We start from the raw sequence: 20,340 nt of genomic DNA on the forward strand, positions 1-20,340 counted from the left end.
TCACGGGCAACATTGTGTTTTCATGTGGTTAATCATTCGTCTTTCATTGTTAACGTGTGCGGTACCAAACAAACACTGCATTTTAGAGCCTTGGTGTGTCCTCACATAAATTCAGGTGTAAAACTGCGCGTAAAAAAAAAATGTTCTTGTTCAAAAGGAATAACCATTTGGCATGTGGATGCCGAATTCTTCCCATAATGAACCGCGGGAAACTCGGTCTCCACGTTGTAAAACCCTGCTGCGGCGCAGACTGTATTGTGATTCCCTTGAATGTACGTTGATTTAGCTTGGTCCAGGCCAGGATTATCCAATAGGCACAGTAGGCACTGTGCCTAGGGCCTAAAAACCGGGGGCCTACGAAAATATCACAGTGTGACCTGACCATGGCTTGCTTAGTCCTTAACATCAACAAAACATTGTTTCTGGTGCCTTAGGCGTAGTAGGGCCTGCGACAACCCTGGTGCTACTGATAATCCTAACCCTAGATTGGTCCTTTGTGGTAAAAATGATGATATACGCCTGTGCGATAAGAAACCAACAATCGGATTCGTGATCACCGGCGCTAGGGGCAGGTACGGAGCTAGAGGCGGTGATGGCTGTGCTTTTTGACATTGCTGTCCGTGTGCCAAGGTATCCCTTCTGAAGTTTAGGCAAACCACAGACTCCTGCCCTTGTACCCAGGCGAGTGCGCATCACATAATATGCCTATATCAGGCTAATTTCCCCTATATTTCGACAAAAGTTGATCCCACTTGTTGAATGTTTTTTCACAGACAGTAAAGTTGTTTTCAATAACTGTGTTGACCAATGAACCTCTGTACTGATGACGTCACACACCCTTTACGTGCGCGTGTTGTCCCAACCAGGCTCCCATAAGAAAGCACACGTGTAAACAAAGTGTGATGTCATTGGTTCAGAGGCTTATCGGGACATTATCGCGACAAATATTACATTAATTTTGTTTTCTAAAATGTATAGAAGCTAACACAGCACCATAACTGTGGACATGATTGTCATTCAACAGTTAGTGTCTTCTCATGGCATGGTATGTCTAGCTCCTATTGGTTTTTTTTACATAATAAATAATGTACATGTAAATGTATGACTTTGATAAACGCTATATGTACATGTAGCTGTACGTTTAATGGTTGCGATTTTCATTTGGATTTGTGCACAGTGCACACAGTTTTGCCCTTCAAATATGTGTCGCTTGATAAGTTCATATCAACAGTACTTCAAATAACACGTATACATGTATTGCTGTTTTGTTATAATTTTTAAAGCAGTAAGCCTGACAGCGGCATAAAGGATTATTGTTTTAAGAGTTCTGATCAGGAACTTGATACTGGTTCTAATAAAATGTGTAAAAATTTTACCTGAACGCAAGAATTGTCTCTCCTAGTCCCACTTTATCGCATTTTCTAACTCTTTCTTCTTCTCTTTTCAAGAATCTTTTGCTCAGTGACAAAATTACTACAGAGGATTTGGTGTGCGGGTTTAATACTTTTTTTTTGCCTGGCAACCGACCTGCAATGTAAATAGCCCATACGCTTGTGAATACTTTTTGCAATTTTGGGGATACAGAGTATTGTTGTGATGACAATACCCGATGCCATACTATTGTCACGCCGGCTTAAGTAATCATTGCCAAGGATTGAAAAGAACGAGCTTGCCATAATGACCTCGCGATTACATATTTCTGTATAAAACGGGACGGCGTGTACACGTATGAAAGAAAATGTTTGGCATTGTCGCACTTTGAGTTTTGCCATAGTGTGATTTGACACATTACTATTGTGTAGCGGTTTTATTACTGCGCTCAAGGCTCTGGTGCGTGCTCAACAACTGTCGGTAAGTGAACATTTATTTTATAGCGGCTTCACTTTAACGGTCTTGTTTCTCGATCATAAAGCACTTATTATCCACGATTGTAGCTATTGTTGCACGAAGCAGAAAATTTCTGGGCACAGTTTTATCTGAGTTGCCTGCATGCATCTGGGTATATGAAGCATTGGGAATCGACACACTTGTACTTGTGTGCGTGATTGCCGGGTTTGGGTAATATACAATTACGTGTACACCATGGTTTGAGGTGGAGTAATGGGCATTACTGGTCTCGAGGTGTAGACGGCTTGACTAGCTGACCTACACCTCGGGACCAGTAATTCCAACTACTTTCCAAAAAATAAACCATGCTGTATTTGTTTTACTGTACTTCATAAATATTTAGTAGTGTAGCCTCACTGTCTTTTATTAGCCTCACTCGCATGACAGCGAGCTGATGACGTCACCTTGGCGCGTATGCATTTTTACTTCCCGGACGCGCGGCGGAATTGGCCAATGACGCGCTCCAAGTTGATCACGAATATTAATGAGGTGCAGTTATATACTCTTCCCGCTTGTTTTGGTTGTAATAGAAGACTCCCAAGAGTGTAAAATGGTTTTAAGAATGTTTTCTGCGACATCGAAGACAATTTCTCAATTTTGATTACGGTGCGAGTCGGCATCATTTCCCATCACGAAGTAAGGCTGAAGGAGTAACTCCAGCTCCAATGCTCATCTGATCAGGAATAATGGACCGATCCAGTAAGCCCCACCCACTGCGCACGTGGGCAAATTAACACGTGCTCCTCTCCACTGCCACACTGCATTTTCCTGCCGCGCGCACCATACGCGCGTGCACGCATGTCGGACTTTGGTGCACGCACGTCGGACATAAATCACGGCTGTGATGGGTCAGAATAGACCGCTTGCAGACGCGTTCGATAATCGACGCGCGAAGGCGCGCGACGCCATGTTGTGGGACAGGCGTATATCTATCCACGCACATTTTGTCCCATAACATGGCGTCGCTCACCTTAGCGCGTCAATTATCGAACGCGTCTGCAAGCGGTCTATACCATGGGCGGTGCTTACTGGATCGGTACATAGAGCTCAAGCCAAAAACTATGTCCAACGGAATATCCATATACTGGATTGTAATAAGAGGTCCTACACAAACGGGACTCTCTGTATCTTAGTCCAGCGGATATGTGACAAAATATCGATGAATTGTGCACTTTTGCATAAAAGCGTGAAACTTGGCACAGATGTTTATATTCATGCGAGAAAATGTTTTAGATGTGGAGCCATCGCAAATTTACCCTTTTAGGGGCGTGGCATCCATTTAAAAAAAGGGGGCGGGACTTGTCGTGCCCGCAGTAAAAATGGTTTTTCCCACTTGTTACAAAAGCAGGAAACTTCACAAAGACATAATTATATAGATTATTAGTGTTTTCCAGATTCGGAGCCACCACAAAAGTACCTTTTTAGGGGCGTGGCAGCCATTAAAAGAAAAGGGGGGGGTTAATTATTATGCCAACTTTGGAAAACATTGTGCCCATATTTCATGAACAAATAAAACGTCCCACAGACGTTTATATCCATGAGAAAAAAAATTCCAGATGTGGAGCCATCTCGAACACACCCTTTTAGGGGCGTGGCAACCATATAGGGGAAAAAAGGGGGGCGGGGTTTTCATTATGCCCACCCTGGAAATATTGTTCCCACACTCATAGAGAAATGGAACTTTCCACAAACATTGACATTCATGAGAAAACAAATTCCAGATGTGGAGCCATCTCGAACACACCCTTTTAGGGGCGTGGCAACCATATCAGAAAAGGGGGGGGTGGGGTTTTCATTATGTCCACCCTGGAAATATTGTTCCCACATTCATAGAGAAATGGAACTTTTCACAGACATTGACATTCATGATAAAAACAATTCCAGATGTAGAGCCATTGCGAACACACCCTTTATTGAAAAAAGGGGGGCGGGGTTCTCATTATGCCCAACATGGGAAAAGTGTGCCCACATCTCATAAACGAATGAAGCTAATTTCCACAGACATTAATACTCACGAGATAAAAATCACACGTGGAGCCATCGTAAACACACCCTTTTAGGGGCGTGGCAGCCATAATAAAATGGGGGGGGGGGTAGTCATGATGCCCCTATAAAAGAAAGTTGTGCCTACCTTTCATAAATGGATTAAATTCCACTCGGACAATACATTCATAAAAATCTTTTTTTTTTAATGTGAGGCCATCACAAACCTACCCTTTTAGAGGTGCGGCATCCATTTTTAAAAGGGGGGGGTACTCAATATGCACAACGTGGAAAATTTTGACCGCGTTTCATATAATAAAATCCACCTCAGATAGCTGTTTAATGTGTTGGAGTAGGGCCGCCTTTATAGTTGGAATTTACTGTTGACAAACCCTTTGTTTTCTTACACTATGCATTCTGGCCTTATCTATATTAACCCAGTTACTGGTTCTTTCGTCTGTAGAATTATTGATAAACTTTCAACTGCATCAATATCTGAATTAGGGGTATAAACTGGGGTACCTCAGTTAGTCCTGGAAAGACTAGTGTTACTTCTTCAAATACATTGTTTCCCCTACCTTTTTTTCTGACAGACCAAAAGGCATATGCAGTGTCGCACCTGTATAACGTATAATTTTTTTTAATGGATTTGGTCGGGGTAAAAAAAAACACTCATAAGAGCTTGATATACCATTTTTAAGAGAACAGAGGTGTTGTGTGGTGGGGGTACACAGATTCATTGAATGTGAAGTCATAGTGGACGTGTCCACCACTTTGTGAGGCGAGTACATCGTGTTGTTACCCAATCTGCTGTCAATGCAGCGCAACGGGTAAGGGGTAGGGGGATCTTACACTCCCCCCCCCCCCCGTAAAAAAAAAAGGATTTCCATGGCCCATTAATGTTAAATGTTAGAGTTTAGGGCTGCCATTGTGTGCTGTGTATTTGTAATTATGAAATCACTCTGGAATTTAGATGTGCATGATAATATAGGTGCAAGTACACACATTGAACAATATAACACGGGTTAGCCTACCGGTACTTACCCATGCTCTTTGGGGTAAGTCATTGTATTACCAAATAATATAGGTTATGGGCCAATCAACATTATAAGAAATCAACAACAAAATATAAAAATTGCAATTGTGGGCACAGTGAGTAGGCCCCTCACACCTCTAAAAGGATGAGTTTGCTGTGGCTCTACATAAGAACTTTCTTTTATAGGGGCATCATGACTACCCCCCCCCCCATTTTACTATGGCTGCCACGCCCCTAAAAGGGTGTGTTTACGATGGCTTCACGTGTGACTTTTTTTTCTCTTGAATATTAATATCTGTGGGAATTAGCTTTATTCTTTCATGAGATGTGGGCATTTTTTTCCCATGTTGGGCATAATGAGAACCCCGCCCCCTTTTTTCAATATGGCTGCCACGCCCCTAAAAGGGTGTGTTCGCAATGGCTCTACATCTGGAATTGTTTTTATCATGAATGTCAATGTCTGTGAAAAGTTCCATTTCTCTATGAATGTGGGAACAATATTTCCAGGGTGGACATAATGAAAACCCCGCCCCCCCCTTTTCTGATATGGTTGCCACGCCCCTAAAAGGGTGTGTTCGAGATGGCTCCACATCTGGAATTTGTTTTCTCATGAATGTCAATGTTTGTGGAAAGTTCCATTTCTCTATGAGTGTGGGAACAATATTTCCAGGGTGGGCATAATGAAAACCCCGCCCCCCTTTTTTCCCCTATATGGTTGCCACGCCCCTAAAAGGGTGTGTTCGAGATGGCTCCACATCTGGAATTTTTTTTCTCATGAATATTAACGTCTGTGGGACATTTTATTCGTTCATGAAATATGGGCACAATGTTTTCCAAAGTGGGCATAATAATTAAACCCCCCCTTTTCTTGTAATGGCTGCCACGCCCCTAAAAAGGTACTTTTGTGGTGGCTCCGAATCTGGAAAACACTAATAATCTATATAATTATGTGTTTGTGAAGTTTCCTGCTTTTGTAACAAGTGGGAAAAACCATTTTTACTGCGGGCACGACAAGTCCCGCCCCCCTTTTTTTAAATGGATGCCACGCCCCTAAAAGGGTAAATTTGCGATGGCTCCACATCTAAAACATTTTCTCGCATGAATATAAACATCTGTGCCAAGTTTCACGCTTTTATGCAAAAGTGCACAATTTTTTCACATATCCGCTGGACTATCTGTGTCACAAAGTGGTCCTTTCCCCCGGGGGGGGGGGGGGCGGAAGGGGTCTGGGTTCCAGACCAAAAAATCGCGGACTATTCTCTTTGGATACATTCCATTTTTAAAAGAGGTGAGCGTTGTTTAAAAAAAAAAGGAAACCATTTTTAATGTTGAAATGCTCTCTCTATCAGCATTGAAAACATGACAGCATAGGTTCAACGAGTAATTCCAATTGATACGATTGCTTAATTTATATAAAAATGCGTAAAAACATTAGCGAACATTTGTGATTGATTAATGCCAGGATCAACGTGCTTAACTGCTTTGAATGTGTCTAGGTGGGAAATTCATTACAAAATGTCTCCCCTGAAACGGGTACAAATATCGACATAATTTGAAAAATTGTATCGTTCATCCTCTGATTTTTTTTCTCTGATCGTAATTTTTAAGGATTGATCTTTTGGTCCTGGAAGTTTCACAAAAATCGCTCCGTACATCCTCTAGATATTTGACAGTTTTTCCAGGGTTTGTTTGAGAAAATGGTTTCTGCCATTTACTCAGCGCTGCACCGGCACGCGCACCAGATGTTGATGTATACGTACGTGACCCCTCGCGAGCACCCGGTTCCGTGTAAATACATGTGCACCGAGCTACGTGCGTTAACGACGGAGCTTCGAACTGCCCACGTCGCGAGGGGGAAATGAGATAAATTTCAACGTACAGGGCGTTACCCCTTCCGCCCCCCCCCCCCCTGCTTTCCCCCTCTAGTTTCCCAACCCAGATTCCATTAAACATATTTTGTGGAACTGAGTTGGCATTAATAGAGGGAGAAATCACAATTTTTGTGATACAGATACGGAGAGTCCCGTTTTTTAGGGCCTCTAAGAATCTAGTATCAACAACACATATACATGTACATGTAGTTTTAGCTCCAGCTCCATGTCGAATCCCGAGAAGCGTTGGATCTGGAGTTACTCAAGCTAGGCTGAAGGCTATGACGTCAGCCGGTGAAAACCTAAACACTGTGAAATCCATGAAGTATAAAAATAATCTCAAAGTGCAGTTCTGTAGTCGAGTACTATTTCATAAGAGTACAGTACGAGTACTTTGCCACGAGCACGAGTATTTTATTCGTTTGGTCTGATTTTATTCGTCAACCCTCCTGCCATTAAAACAGACAGTCAAGATTCACCTCCAGTGGTGTAGCAAACAGGGGTGTGGGGGTGACACGTCCCCAATAATTTTCCTCAGTCGGCATTTAGGGCTTAAATCGGTATTTAGTGCCTCAAAATTAAACAAAAAAGATGGCTTTAAAAGCAAAACACTTCTTGGTAATTGTTTATTATGTTGTATATTGACCCCAGTTGACCCCAAGTTCTTGTAGACTTGAGAATTATTAGTGACCCATTCAGGTCACCTAGTTCAAAGTTGCCACAGAACAATAAATCATATGGTCCTTACATCTGTTCAAGTTGCCACAGATCTGTAAATCTGAAATCTTAGCCTTGCCCTGACCTGAAACAGTGGGCGGAACATTAACACTAGTAGTGTAGGTAGACTGTTGAGCACACTTTGACCTTTGGCATAGAAATATGCAAAGGTCACATAAATATGTAAATATGTAGATATATGTAAATATGTAATATGAATTAATGGGGTTAGGAAATTCTGGCACAGTTTGACCCTTAATGAATGGATGGGATGAATAAGGAATAGGTGAGGGTAAGGAACCGGGTACAGTTTGACCTATTCTATGGGAAAGATTGCATATATGTATGGGGGGAAATATAAAAATTTATAGTACATTTTGACCTTAACCCTAACAATACAGTATACATGTAGTTATGTATTTACACGTGTATTACATGCGGTTTACGCAATCCGAAGACGACCACCTGTGGCCGGCAGTAGTTAATCCTCTCGGACAATAGACTGTTGACGTAGGTGGCCGGAGGTGAGCATCGATCCCAGATAATCCTGTGGACAATAGACTGTTGACGCACGTGCGCTCTCGTGTGGCGAGTGGGTAATCTGTCGGACAATAGGACTTTAAGTGGCCGGAAGTAATTATTGATCACTCCGTGGGGGTTAGCCGGAACAGATCGATATTTCTCGAAAGGGGCCACCGTAGGCCGTGGTGTGAGGCATAGTTTAGAGATGGTGTCACGAGCTATATTTAGGGATATCGTCACTAATTATTTTTAACCTCTGCGTTCGTACGTGAAAAAAAGTCAACGAAACTGTCGGACTACCGATCATTCGGTCATTTATAAATTGTAGAGCAACAGTATCATGACATCATAGAGCTACAACACGTACTGCGTAACACTATCTAGAAATGGATATCTACAGCGAAATACAAAATTGTCAAACGCACGAAGAGCTCGGTTTGATCTTGGATACCGTTTCACTCAACGCTGAACAATTTGCATTTGCTCTGAATCGGCTGTACGAGCTGACTTTACCAAACAACCAAGATGAAGAAGAAGACGAACCGTATCAATATGGGTACGGCAACGACGGCGCCTCGGATGATCCGATGGTACCGGCTGAGCAAGATTCTCAAGAGGACATAAGGGACGGTAACAACGATGGCGCCTCAGAGGATGATCCGATGGTACCAGCGGAGCAAGATTTTCAAGCGGACGGGCAAGGTAACGACGACGGCTCAGACGATGATGATGATGATCCGTGGGCAGCGGCCGAGGAAGGTTTTCAAGAGGACGAGGAGAATCAGCCGCCGAGGAAGAGGATTCGGGTGGAGAGACCAGAAGATTATTACGATATTGTAGAAGTGCAAGAGAAATTTGTGAAAAGAAATATCAAGCCACGACTTTTGATTATAGAGTTCAGTTCAGGGACTTGGAAGACCTATCATTGCGAGAGTTTTTGCCACGCCTGGGTTCTATTTTTCAGAGTATTTTGGCAAGGTTAACAGCTGGTCTCCCCGGTGAAGACAGAGTAAGGTTGGTGTTTCAATCCAGTTATTTGAATTATCCAATTTCCTTGCCGTTTTTACGCGTAGACGAATTAACGGTGGAGAGATTTCTGGCGCGCATAGAACAAGTGTTGCAGTCGTATCAACATCTTCGATTGGATGACATGGTAGACATCCATTTCGTACACATGCGGTTGCCGCAGGGGGGAAAGACTAGCAACAAAAAGGACGTGGTAAAAATTCACGACATGTTACGGGATAAGGCGTCCGTCATTCAGATCAAAGACAACAAGACGGAATTGTGTTGCGCCACGGCGAAAGTGACCGGAATAGCCATCAAAGAAAACCACCCAAAACTTAAGCAAATCAAAATGAGTCGCAAAGAGCAAGAGTACCTGGCCCGGGATTTGCACGGTAAAGCGGGCGTAAAAGAAGGTCAGTGCAGTCTCGAAGAGATACAGAAATTCCAGGACGTCCTTCCCGATTATCGCATTATGGTTTTATTAGCCGATCATTTTAATGCGTGTATTTTCAAAGGGCCCGTCCGACGGCACACCATATATTTGTATTTCCACGATAATCACTACGATCTGGTTACATCGATGAAGGCATTTGTGAACAGGTGTTACTTTTGTGACATGTGTCAAGTAGGTTACGATTCCAAAGAGAAACACACGAGATGCGTAGACGATTGTAAACTGTGTTTTTCTCCCGGCTGTGAGTCGGGCGAAATAACTACCTGGGTACACTGTTCAGAATGCAACCGTAACTTTAAGGACCAGAGATGTTTTGATAACCATAAGAGCGAATGCTCTTTGCGACTCATTTTGACTTGTTTAAGTTTTGGGTGGTTTTCTTTGATGGCTATTCCGGTCACTTTCGCCGTGGCGCAACACAATTCCGTCTTGTTGTCTTTGATCTGAATGACGGACGCCTTATCCCGTAACATGTCGTGAATTTTTACCACGCCCTTTTTGTTGCTAGTCTTTCCCCCCTGCGGCAACCGCATGTGTACGAAATGGATGTCTACCCTGTCATCCAATCGAAGATGTTGATACGACTGCAACACTTGTTCTATGCGCGCCAGAAATCTCTCCACCGTTAATTCGTCTACGCGTAAAAACGGCAAGGAAATTGGATAATTCAAATAACTGGATTGAAACACCAACCCTACTCTGTCTTCACCGAGGAGACCAGCTGTCAACCTTGCCAAAATACTCTCAAAAATAGAACCCAGGCGTGGCAAAAACTCTCGCAATGATAGGTCTTCCAAGTCCCTGAACTGAACTCTATAATCAAAAGTCGTGGCTTGATATTTCTTTTCACAAATTTCTCTTGCACTTCTACAATATCGTAATAATCTTCTGGTCTCTCCACCCGAATCCTCTTCCTCGGCGGCTGATTCTCCTCGTCCTCTTGAAAACCTTCCTCGGCCGCTGCCCACGGATCATCATCATCATCGTCTGAGCCGTCGTCGTTACCTTGCCCGTCCGCTTGAAAATCTTGCTCCGCTGGTACCATCGGATCATCCTCTGAGGCGCCATCGTTGTTACCGTCCCTTATGTCCTCTTGAGAATCTTGCTCAGCCGGTACCATCGGATCATCCGAGGCGCCGTCGTTGCCGTACCCATATTGATACGGTTCGTCTTCTTCTTCATCTTGGTTGTTTGGTAAAGTCAGCTCGTACAGCCGATTCAGAGCAAATGCAAATTGTTCAGCGTTGAGTGAAACGGTATCCAAGATCAAACCGAGCTCTTCGTGCGTTTGACAATTTTGTATTTCGCTGTAGATATCCATTTCTAGGTAGTGTTACGCAGTACGTGTTGTAGCTCTATGATGTCATGATACTGTTGCTCTACAATTTATAAATGACCGAATGATCGGTAGTCCGACAGTTTCGTTGACTTTTTTTCACGTACGAAACGCAGAGGTTAAAAATAATTAGAGACGATATCCCTAAATATAGCTCGTGACACCATTTCTAAACTATGCCTCACACCACGGCCTACGGTGGCCCCTTTCGAGAAATATCGATCTGTTCCGGCTAACCCCCACGGAGTGATCAATAATTACTTCCGGCCTCTTAAAGTCCTATTGCCCGACAGATTACCAACTCGCCACACGAGAGCGCACGTGCGTCAACAGTCTATTGTCCACAGGATTATGTGGGATCGACGCTCACCTCCGGCCACCTACGTCAACAGTCTATTGTCCGAGAGGATTAACTACTGCCGGCCACAGGTGGTCGTCTTCGGATTGCGTAAACCGCATGTAATACACGTGTAAATACATAACTACATGTATACTGTATTGTTAGGGTTAAGGTCAAAATGTACTATAAATTTTTATATTTCCCCCCATACATAAATATTATATGCAATCTTTCCCATAGAATAGGTCAAACTGTACCCGGTTCCTTACCCTCACCTATTCCTTATTCATCCCATCCATTCATTAAGGGTCAAACTGTGCCAGAATTTCCTAACCCCATTAATTCATATTTATATCTGTATCTACATATTTACATATTTATGTGACCTTTGTATATTTCTTTGCCAAAGGTCAAAGTGTGCTCAACAGTCTACCTACACTACTAACACTTAACCGTGGAACAGAAAGCGCGATATGCAGTGAATTGTTCACGCCGGAGGCAATGATGTCTGGGGTTAATCATCATGCAATGATGCCATTCATCCCTTCCACCCTCCCCGAGGTCCCTTCGGTGACGAGTTCATAGTGATGAGTCCCACTCGGGAAAAAAAATAAATATAAAAACTGACCACCAAAAAAGAGCAAATTTAAGTTAAAAAGTCGGTTGAAATTGGCCAGGAAATGCCTCAGATTGCACCACAGAGCAACTTCAATCCAAAAGTTTCCCGGGCCCTTAAGCGGGCCCCACACCCCACACCAAAAGGACTTCTCAGTCAGCAAAATTACTTCCACACCCCAGCCCCACCCCACCCCCACCTCCACAATGAAAATGCCTTTGCTACGCCCCTGTGCACCTCCATTTCCCCTGGCTATACTGACAACAAAATAGTCTCCAGCAGTCAGATCGTTATGTCAAGCAAGCAGTGTGTACGCAACCTCGTACCCAGAGTGTCGAGCAGTACGCGCCCATCACTACCTGCTCTCTCACCCTGGTATTGGATCATTTGCATGTGCAAGATTTTTGAACACGTATGCAAATGAGGAATAGTCTGGTGCCTGCATGTGCATTACATTAGCGTTTGTTTTTGTATGCGGTGTCTGGGGTAGAAACAGAGTTCGTAGCAGCGCGAGCATGGCGTGAGTTACGAGAACACGATTTTTATTCAATTAAACTGCTACGATCTTAACGAAACAATATGCAGTATCAAATTTCATGTTAATATTAACACATTGGAAAGGAAATTAATATTTTCGAGAAGGCGTGGACGAATGATCGCGAAAACACGTGCTGCACGTTGTGAATAACAACACACAAGTACACGATAAAAATCCATTACTAGCCAATTGCGATATCGAATCAGGATGCAGGAAGAAAGTTTCCTATCCAGGGTTTACTATTGGAAACCGTGTTGGAAATAAAGTAAGCACAGGGGACGAGGTTGGTGAGTACGTGTCTAGTCAAACTGGGTCAACAAACAAAGCAGGCAAGTTGTGGTATTAAAGCCGTATCAAGTTACTGAAGCAGTTCTAGCCAGTCAATCCAGCCTAACCCTAACCCCCTAGGGGCATTCTCCAGGCACCCTGCCAAATGCAACAGAATGCACAGGCCAGAAATATGAACCCTGCTAAATGCAACAGTATGCAGCAGTGCATGGATTTAGTCCCTGGGATAGGGCCATTTAATTGCAAAATTTTATGATTAATCTCAATATTATTTTCTGTTGTAGGGTACCTTTGGACATCCGGAAATGGTGCTCTTAAGTTGCACAGATGGTATTTTTGCCTTCCAGCTCCAAAAAACTGATATTTTGGGAGCTAGTTTTTTTAGAAACGGCTAAAATCATATTTTTGGTCTCTGCTCTCTCAAAAATGGTCCAGTCTTGACTTGTTTGCACTTTTTACAATCCTGATAGGATGGGTAAACAAGAAAAAATATGGTTGGTCCCAAGTTTATCCGTATTCGTGTTCCCAGGGCATATATTGCTTTGCGGACACCCCCCCCCCCCAAATCCTGTAACTTTGCCCTGTTTGGGGACAGAAATGAGCTTGAAACTCACACTTATTCCAAAGATACACACTTTCTTTATAATTTAAAAACTGCCTTAAACCACAAGCTTTAATTTAAGTGGTAGATAAGCTTTCTTTCTTGAAAAATTTGGCTCGCCATGGCCATTTTTGCTTCCCCTACCCCTAAATCACTCAAAATGGCTGTATAGTGGTTGGCATAGCAAACATATTGTGCATTGTGCAGAGGTAGACCAATATCATATCAACAAATGTGGATATTGGAGCATTGCAGATCTGGCCCTTGATGGCCGTGGCAGCCATCATTTTAAAAGTGCTGAGTCATGCTGAGTCAGCACTATTTTGTAATGCGTTTTCTCGTGCAATATGGAGGCTACCATGTTTTCTGCCTTTTTTCTACACGCTTGGAGGCGAAACAGGCATGAACAATGGATTTTCTTTCAATACGTCATTAAAAAAAAACGTAATAATGCCTGCCAGGTGATGTCAGGCCTGGCTGCACCTGCAAGAATAAGCCATTTGCGTGTTAAATTTGAATAAAATATGGAACGCTGACTTAATACAATGCTTTGCACGTTTTAACCTAGCATTCTCCCGACCAAAGAGACTGTTACTATATCACGTGATTCAGGGCAAGCTTTATGCTAGCAACCCCCAGCTCCGGCATGGTCTGGTGTCTTTGTGCCATTCTCACCCAACGATGTATTGGTGCTGAGCGTCTCTTACGTAACTATGCAAGAGCTTGCCCCGAATCATGTGATTAGCAACAGTGTCTTTGGTCTGGAGAATTCACAGTTAAAATGTGCCAAGCATTCTGAGCAAGTCATTGTACCAGACGTTTTTCAAATGTAAATCCCAAAGGGTATAGGTTACACGCAAATGTCTTATTGTACTGCACTGTAATGTAGAATACAGATGTATATGTAGACCTGCACAACATTAGTTGGGAATTCAAGTTTTAACTCGCCAATAATGACGTCCTGACAATGTTTAAGACCTTCCACTATCATAGCAGGAATGGGTCTGGCAAAAACCTTGTCCCACAGATAAAAATCAACTGATTTTAGTCACGAAAAATGCCGAATCAGCGTTTTTGAATGCCATTATGTTTCTAACTTAGGTAAAAAAAAAAAAAGATGTCTAGATCATTTTCATAAAGTTAACCAAAGTATCCGTTTACAGACATGCTTGTAAAATGCAGCGATGGTAATTTATGGGGTGTTGAAGGAAAAGGTGGTTAAAGGTTGGAGGGGTGGGGGGCAGGGGGCGGGGTTTGGACTATTAACAATATCTATGCATATCGAATTCCTAGTACATGCGCACTCGTGGTCTAGTATGTGCAAATGGGTGTAAATATGTCATGGGAACACCATCTAGGGAAAACTTACACAGCACATTTAGGTACAACATTTGCTAAAAGAATAGGCCTATATATACGCACTCCTAATTTTTTCAGGGGGGGGGGGGCAAACGTGAACCCACCTCCCCCCCCCCCCCCACGATCCCTCCTCCCTTCGGGCAATGCCCCACATTCCCGATCGTGTTCAATCTGTCCATAGAAAAATGGATTAGTTTGTGCATGTATTTCATTAATTACACGTTTTTTTAGTGCAGCCCGGGCATGCATGGTAAACGGGTCCAACTTAACGAAATCTTATATAGCTATAGAAACTTTTTGAAATTGCTTCCACACAACAAAATAAGCAAAATGATACCAATGAATTAGAGATACGACATTTCTGTTGGTTTGGAACAAAACGGATGACTAAAAGTGGCAGAGTGGGGCCGAAGCTCCACAAACTGACCTCACCAACGGCGGATTAAAGGGGGAGGGCAGGGGGAGCAGCGGGGCCACGCCCCTCTTTCTTTTTAGTAACGTCGCTTAAAAGGCAGCTATTGCATACACCGTACCACCACCCACAAAACTCAACAAAAACAATAAATGTACACCTCCTCCCCATGTTTTTATATTAAATTTGGGGCGTAAATTTTTGGACACATTTTTTCTTCAACTAGATTTCCCCCCCCCCCAAAAAAAATTGTGTTTAATATGGAAAGTTTTGTGGGCGGTGTATACGCAGTAGCTGCCTTTTTGAGCGACGTAACTAAAAACAAAGGGGGCGTGGCCCCGTTGCCCCCCCCCCCCCCGCCCTCCCCCTTTAATCCACCGTTGGAGGAGGTCAGTTTGCAGGGCTCACTACTATGCCACATTTTGTCATCCGTTTTTTTTCCAAACCAACTAAAATATCATAATCCATTGGTTGTATTCGTTTTGCTTATTTCGTTGTGTGGAAGCAATTTCAAAAAGCTTCTGTAGCTGTAAGACTTCGTTAAGTTGGACCTGTAAGTTGGACCTGTCACTGACCAACATGCCCAGGCTGCACTAAAAACGTGTAACTAATGAAATACATTATACAAACCAATCCGGAAATTTTGGACATGGCCCCGGGGGAGGGAGGATCGTGGGGGGAAGGTGGGATCGTGTTCTGCCCCCCCCCCCCCCCGAAAAAAAATATCCCAGTGCATATAGGCCTTTTCTTTAGCAAATATATATGTTATAAATGTGCTCCGTACGTTTCCACAAATGGTGTTCCCATGACATATTTTCACATATTTGTACATAATAGACAACAAATGCAACATATTAGGAATGTGCATAGATATTGTTGACAGTCCGAACCCCCCCCCCCCCTCCAACTTTTAGCCAGCTTGTCCCTCGACACCCCATAAATAACAAAGAATCACCATCGGTGCATTTTAAAAGCATATCTGTATACGGAAACTAAGGTTAACGGTGATAGAAATGACCTAGAATTTTTTTTTCACCGAAGCTTGAAACAGAATTGCATTTAAAAAAATTTGCTGATTCCGCATTTTTTGTGACTAAAATCAGTTGATTTTTATTTGTGTGGCAAGGTTTTTACCAGACCCATTCCTGCTATGATAGTGGAAAGTCTTAAACATTGTCAGGACGTCATTTTTGGCGAGTCAGAAATCCAATTCCCAACTACATGTAACTTTGTGTAGAACAACATATATGTCTGTATTCTACATTACAGTGCAGTACAATTCTTGCAGGTGTAGCCAGGCCTGACATCACCTGGCAGGCATTATTAAGTTTTTTCAATAAGGTAATGAAAGAAAATTCATTGTTCATGCCTGCTTCCCATCCAAGCGTGTAGAAAAAACCAGACAAACAAGTTAGCCTCCATATTGCTCGAGAAAACGCATTACAAAATAGTGCTGACTCAGCATGACTCAGCACTTTTAAAATGATGGCTCCCACGGCCATCAAGGGCAATATCTACAATGCTCCAATATCCACATTTGTTGATATGATATTGGTCTACCTCTGTACCAAATTTGGCACTGTTATCATAAAGTGCACAATAGGTTTGCTAAGCCAACCACTATACAGCCGTTTTGAGTGATTTAGGGGTAGGGGAAGCAAAAATGGCCATGGCGAGCCCAATTTTCAAGACAGGAAGCTAATCTATCACTTAAATTAAAGCTTGTGGTCTCAGGCAGTTTATAATTATAAAAAAAGTGTGTATCTTTGGAATAAGTGTGAGTTTCAAACTCATTTCTGTCCCCAAACAGGGCAAAGTCACAGGATTTGGGGGGTGTCCGCAAAGCAATATATGCCCTGGGAACACGAAAACGGATAAAATTGGAACCAACCATATTTTTTCTTGTTTACCTATCCTATCAGAATGGTAAAAAGTGCAAACAGGTCACGACGGGACCATTTTGGAGAGAGCAGAGGCCCAAAATATGATTTTAGCCGTTTCTCAAAAAATAAGCCCCCAAAATATCAGTTTTTTGGAGCTGGAAGGCAAAAAGACCGGCTGTGCAACTTAAGAGCACCATTTTCGGACGTCCCAATGTACCCTACAACAGAAAATAACATTAAGATAAATCAATCTTAAAATTAATGTGGCCTGACGTTGCGAACTTAGCAAGTTCTTCTTCAGAGGCTAAAACAGAAATGACAGAGGTACATACATTAACATGGGGGTGCACACAAACATGCAGGGCTGAAAGAAGAAACACAAAAGGAGGATTAGGTGGGAAAGGTGTGGAAAGATGCAGGTGAGGGTGGATGAGAGAACAAAGAAACAAAGGGAGATGGCAAACCACAAGGGGTCTTGTGTAAACAGGGGAGGGACCAGAAAGGGGAAGGATCAAAGGTCACAGGGAGTGGGAACGGACAAAAGAGTGTGAGAGTGAAGGGATGATGTGGGGGGGGGGGGGGAACAGTATTGAGGTGGAAAGGGATGAAAGATGGGGGAAGATGGGTAAACACAAACAAGGAAGACCAGATGGATTATCTGTAACAGAAGACAATGGAGGAAGAAAAGGATTAATCATTTCCAAGTTGGATGTTGAGACCATGTGGTTGAATAGTTCGAAGACGATTCATCCACACTTTCTCTCTGCTGAGGCGAACTGAGTCCTTGCGATGGCCAAGAGATTCAATGCCCTGCAAAATCATATCAGAAATGGAGTGGTTAGGCAGGTTGAAGTGATGACCAACAGGGGTGTCTAGTTTCTTGGTGTTGACCGTTGACCGGTGGGCATAGAAACGCTTCTTGAGCGTATTCTTAGTCTCACCTACATACTGCACTCCACAGACCCTGCAAGAAATGAGATATATGACATTAGAGGTGTTACAAGTGATGTTACCAATGGTTCTGTGGGTAGTGACAGAAGAGTGGCCACATTAATTTTAAGATTGATATATTTCAGGTCCATCCATTCAGTAAGCAGTTTGCAGCAGTTTTACTTTTTTTCATTAAGATAAATCGTAAAATTTTGCGATTAAATGGCCCTATCCCAGGGACTAATTTTGTTGCACTGTGCATTGAACTAATATGTGCTAGTCCTGGTACCAAGTACCTACCCTGTTGAATGCAACAGAATGCAGGGGTGGATTCTGTGGCACTGTGCTGGGTGCTCACATGTACAGGATGGATTCTGTGGCACTTTGCTGGTGGCTTACATGTTTATCATGGTTTTTTTTGCTTAGTTTTTAGCTGCACTGCTTTGTGTCTCACTGGTACATGTCTTTCCATCATTGCCACTTTTGCAAACAAAAAATAAACATAAGGGATCCTTGTATCTTTGTGTTTCTAGAAGGAACAAGAATGAACATAATAACTTTCTTTGTCTGGTGTCTTTCCAGAATGGGTTTATTTACAAAAGTACATATGATTTTCTTTAGGTTTCTTTCTATAATAAACAAAAGCAAACAAAAAGTACTTTCTTTCTTTGGTGTTCAACTTTTCTTTTCTTTGCTATGCTTTGGAGAATGAACATAATAACTTTCTTTGTCTGTTGTCTTTCCAGAATGGGTTTATTTACAAATGTACATATGATTTTCTTTTGGTTTCTTTCTATAATAAACAAAAAAACAAAAAGTACTTTCTTTTTTTGGTGTTCAACTTTTCTTTGCTATGCTTTGCTTTGGTTTTTTTTTTTGCTTCTTTTCTTTTCTTGTCTTTTCTTGTCTTTTTCTTTGTTCTTTTCTCTTTCTTATCATTTACTTCTTGGGAAGGGGGGGGAGGTTGCCCATGTTGGAGGGCGTGACTACTGATGAGCGCCGTGGAACAGCTGAAAGCATCTCCCTTCACACAAGTTCACATTGCAGGAGAGGCAGTCATGGCGAGTCATTGGCACCCGCTTGGTGGACTTCTTGGTGCGCAGGCACCACCTGCACTGCTTCGCGTACTTCCCAGGCATGCGTTGTCTCTGGTAGAGTGGAGCGCTGTGTGAAGACAGTGGTTGGGTTCTTGACTGGCGAGGAGCGCTGCCTTTAGAATGCCCATCGATCAGCCCCTTGGCTACCTCCATGATGAACTTGGAGTGGCTGATGGTGCCACTCTGCATGTCAGGCCGTTCCAGGTCATCCTCAGATGCAGATGAAGATGCGATGTGGGTGGCAGGGTGATGGTGGACATAGGAGAGCCATGCATTTACTCTGCATACGTCGACGAGGAAATACATCAGCTTTTCCCACCACTTCTGAGACTTTCTAGAACAAGTGTAGTAAGACCGAAGCTGGTCAGCCCTGTCCACACCTCCCGTGGAGATGGTGTAATCAATGGCCTGTCGTGGGGCAGGAACAGCCGTCTTCCGCCGTCTTCCGCCGCCATCGACGATCTTACGCTCAACCTGGTCGATCAGGCGATTCCGGTGCCCTTGATGCGCTGTGCTCACCAGCATCATGACTTTAGAATCCTTCCAGGCGACAACAGTAAGCTGACCTGCCTGTCTGCTGTAAAAGCTGCCTCGTGGCACCTTGTTAAGGTTCTTGATTTTCTGGTGCTTAATTTTCTGGTGCGTACAATTTGAAGCCGGTTCTGATTGGTTTCAGTGGCATGAAGAATTTCCGGACATGGGCCTTGAAGCCGGAGTACTTCACCATTGCCTCATCTATTGCAAGGTTTCTGCCAAGGTTGAAATTGGCTCTACACTTGGACAGGACGGTGTCCCAAACAGGCTGGAGAGGGTAAAGTGGATGCTTCGCCATGTAGTTATACTTGTGTGCCTTGTCGGTGAACATTGTTGGGTTGTCATGTGGATATCGTTCGGGATTGGTAGGAGGATCTGAACAGGCAAAGTGTTGGGTTAGGAAATCAAACCGGCTCCTTGTCATGGTTGTTGATATCAGACGGTTGTAATAGCCTGGCTCTGAAGACCAGTAGTCCTGGTAGTACGGAATGCGAACCAATCCCATGACGAGATGTATCCCCAACCAGGCCCGCACCTCGTCGACTGTCGTGAGGAGCTGGCTTCCTGCCTTTCGAATGTTACCGTTTGTCCAATGAGCAATTTGGACAAACAGTGCCACAGGGAAAAATGCCAAGAAATACTGCACCGGTGTTTGGTGTCGTTGGAAAGTTAGCCCACTTGGTTTCGCTCCTTGAAATTTGCGAACTCGAATCTTATGTAGTGTCCGCCGCCATCCATAGTCATCTGCCTCATACAACTCATCATCTGTGCTGGGCGAGCTGGGGTCATTGTCCGTGTCCGGTGTGTACTGCTTCTTTGCACGCTTCTTTCTCTTCTTCTTTGGTGCAGCACTACCTTCTGCCTCCATCTCCTGTTCCTCCCCATCATCATCCTCCTCCGTCTCCTCTTCAAACTGATCCTCCTCTTC

At 43.3% G+C, this 20,340-nt stretch overlaps 1 protein-coding gene across 1 annotated transcript in view; it reads left to right on the forward strand.

Annotated features, from left to right (window-relative positions):
- Positions 1-1,729: 1,729 nt before the first annotated feature.
- LOC119736119 (solute carrier organic anion transporter family member 1A4-like) overlaps positions 1,730-20,340 on the forward strand; it is a 29,426-nt gene continuing 10,815 nt past the window's right edge. Inside the window, exon 1 of the mRNA XM_038210131.1 lies at positions 1,730-1,851. The gene's annotated coding sequence lies outside the window, so the exon portion shown is untranslated. The remainder of the gene's footprint in view (positions 1,852-20,340) is intronic.

This window comes from Patiria miniata, unplaced genomic scaffold (genome assembly GCF_015706575.1).
Source record: "Patiria miniata isolate m_02_andy unplaced genomic scaffold, ASM1570657v1 HiC_scaffold_29, whole genome shotgun sequence".
NCBI classification, from domain to species: Eukaryota; Metazoa; Echinodermata; class Asteroidea; order Valvatida; family Asterinidae; genus Patiria; species Patiria miniata.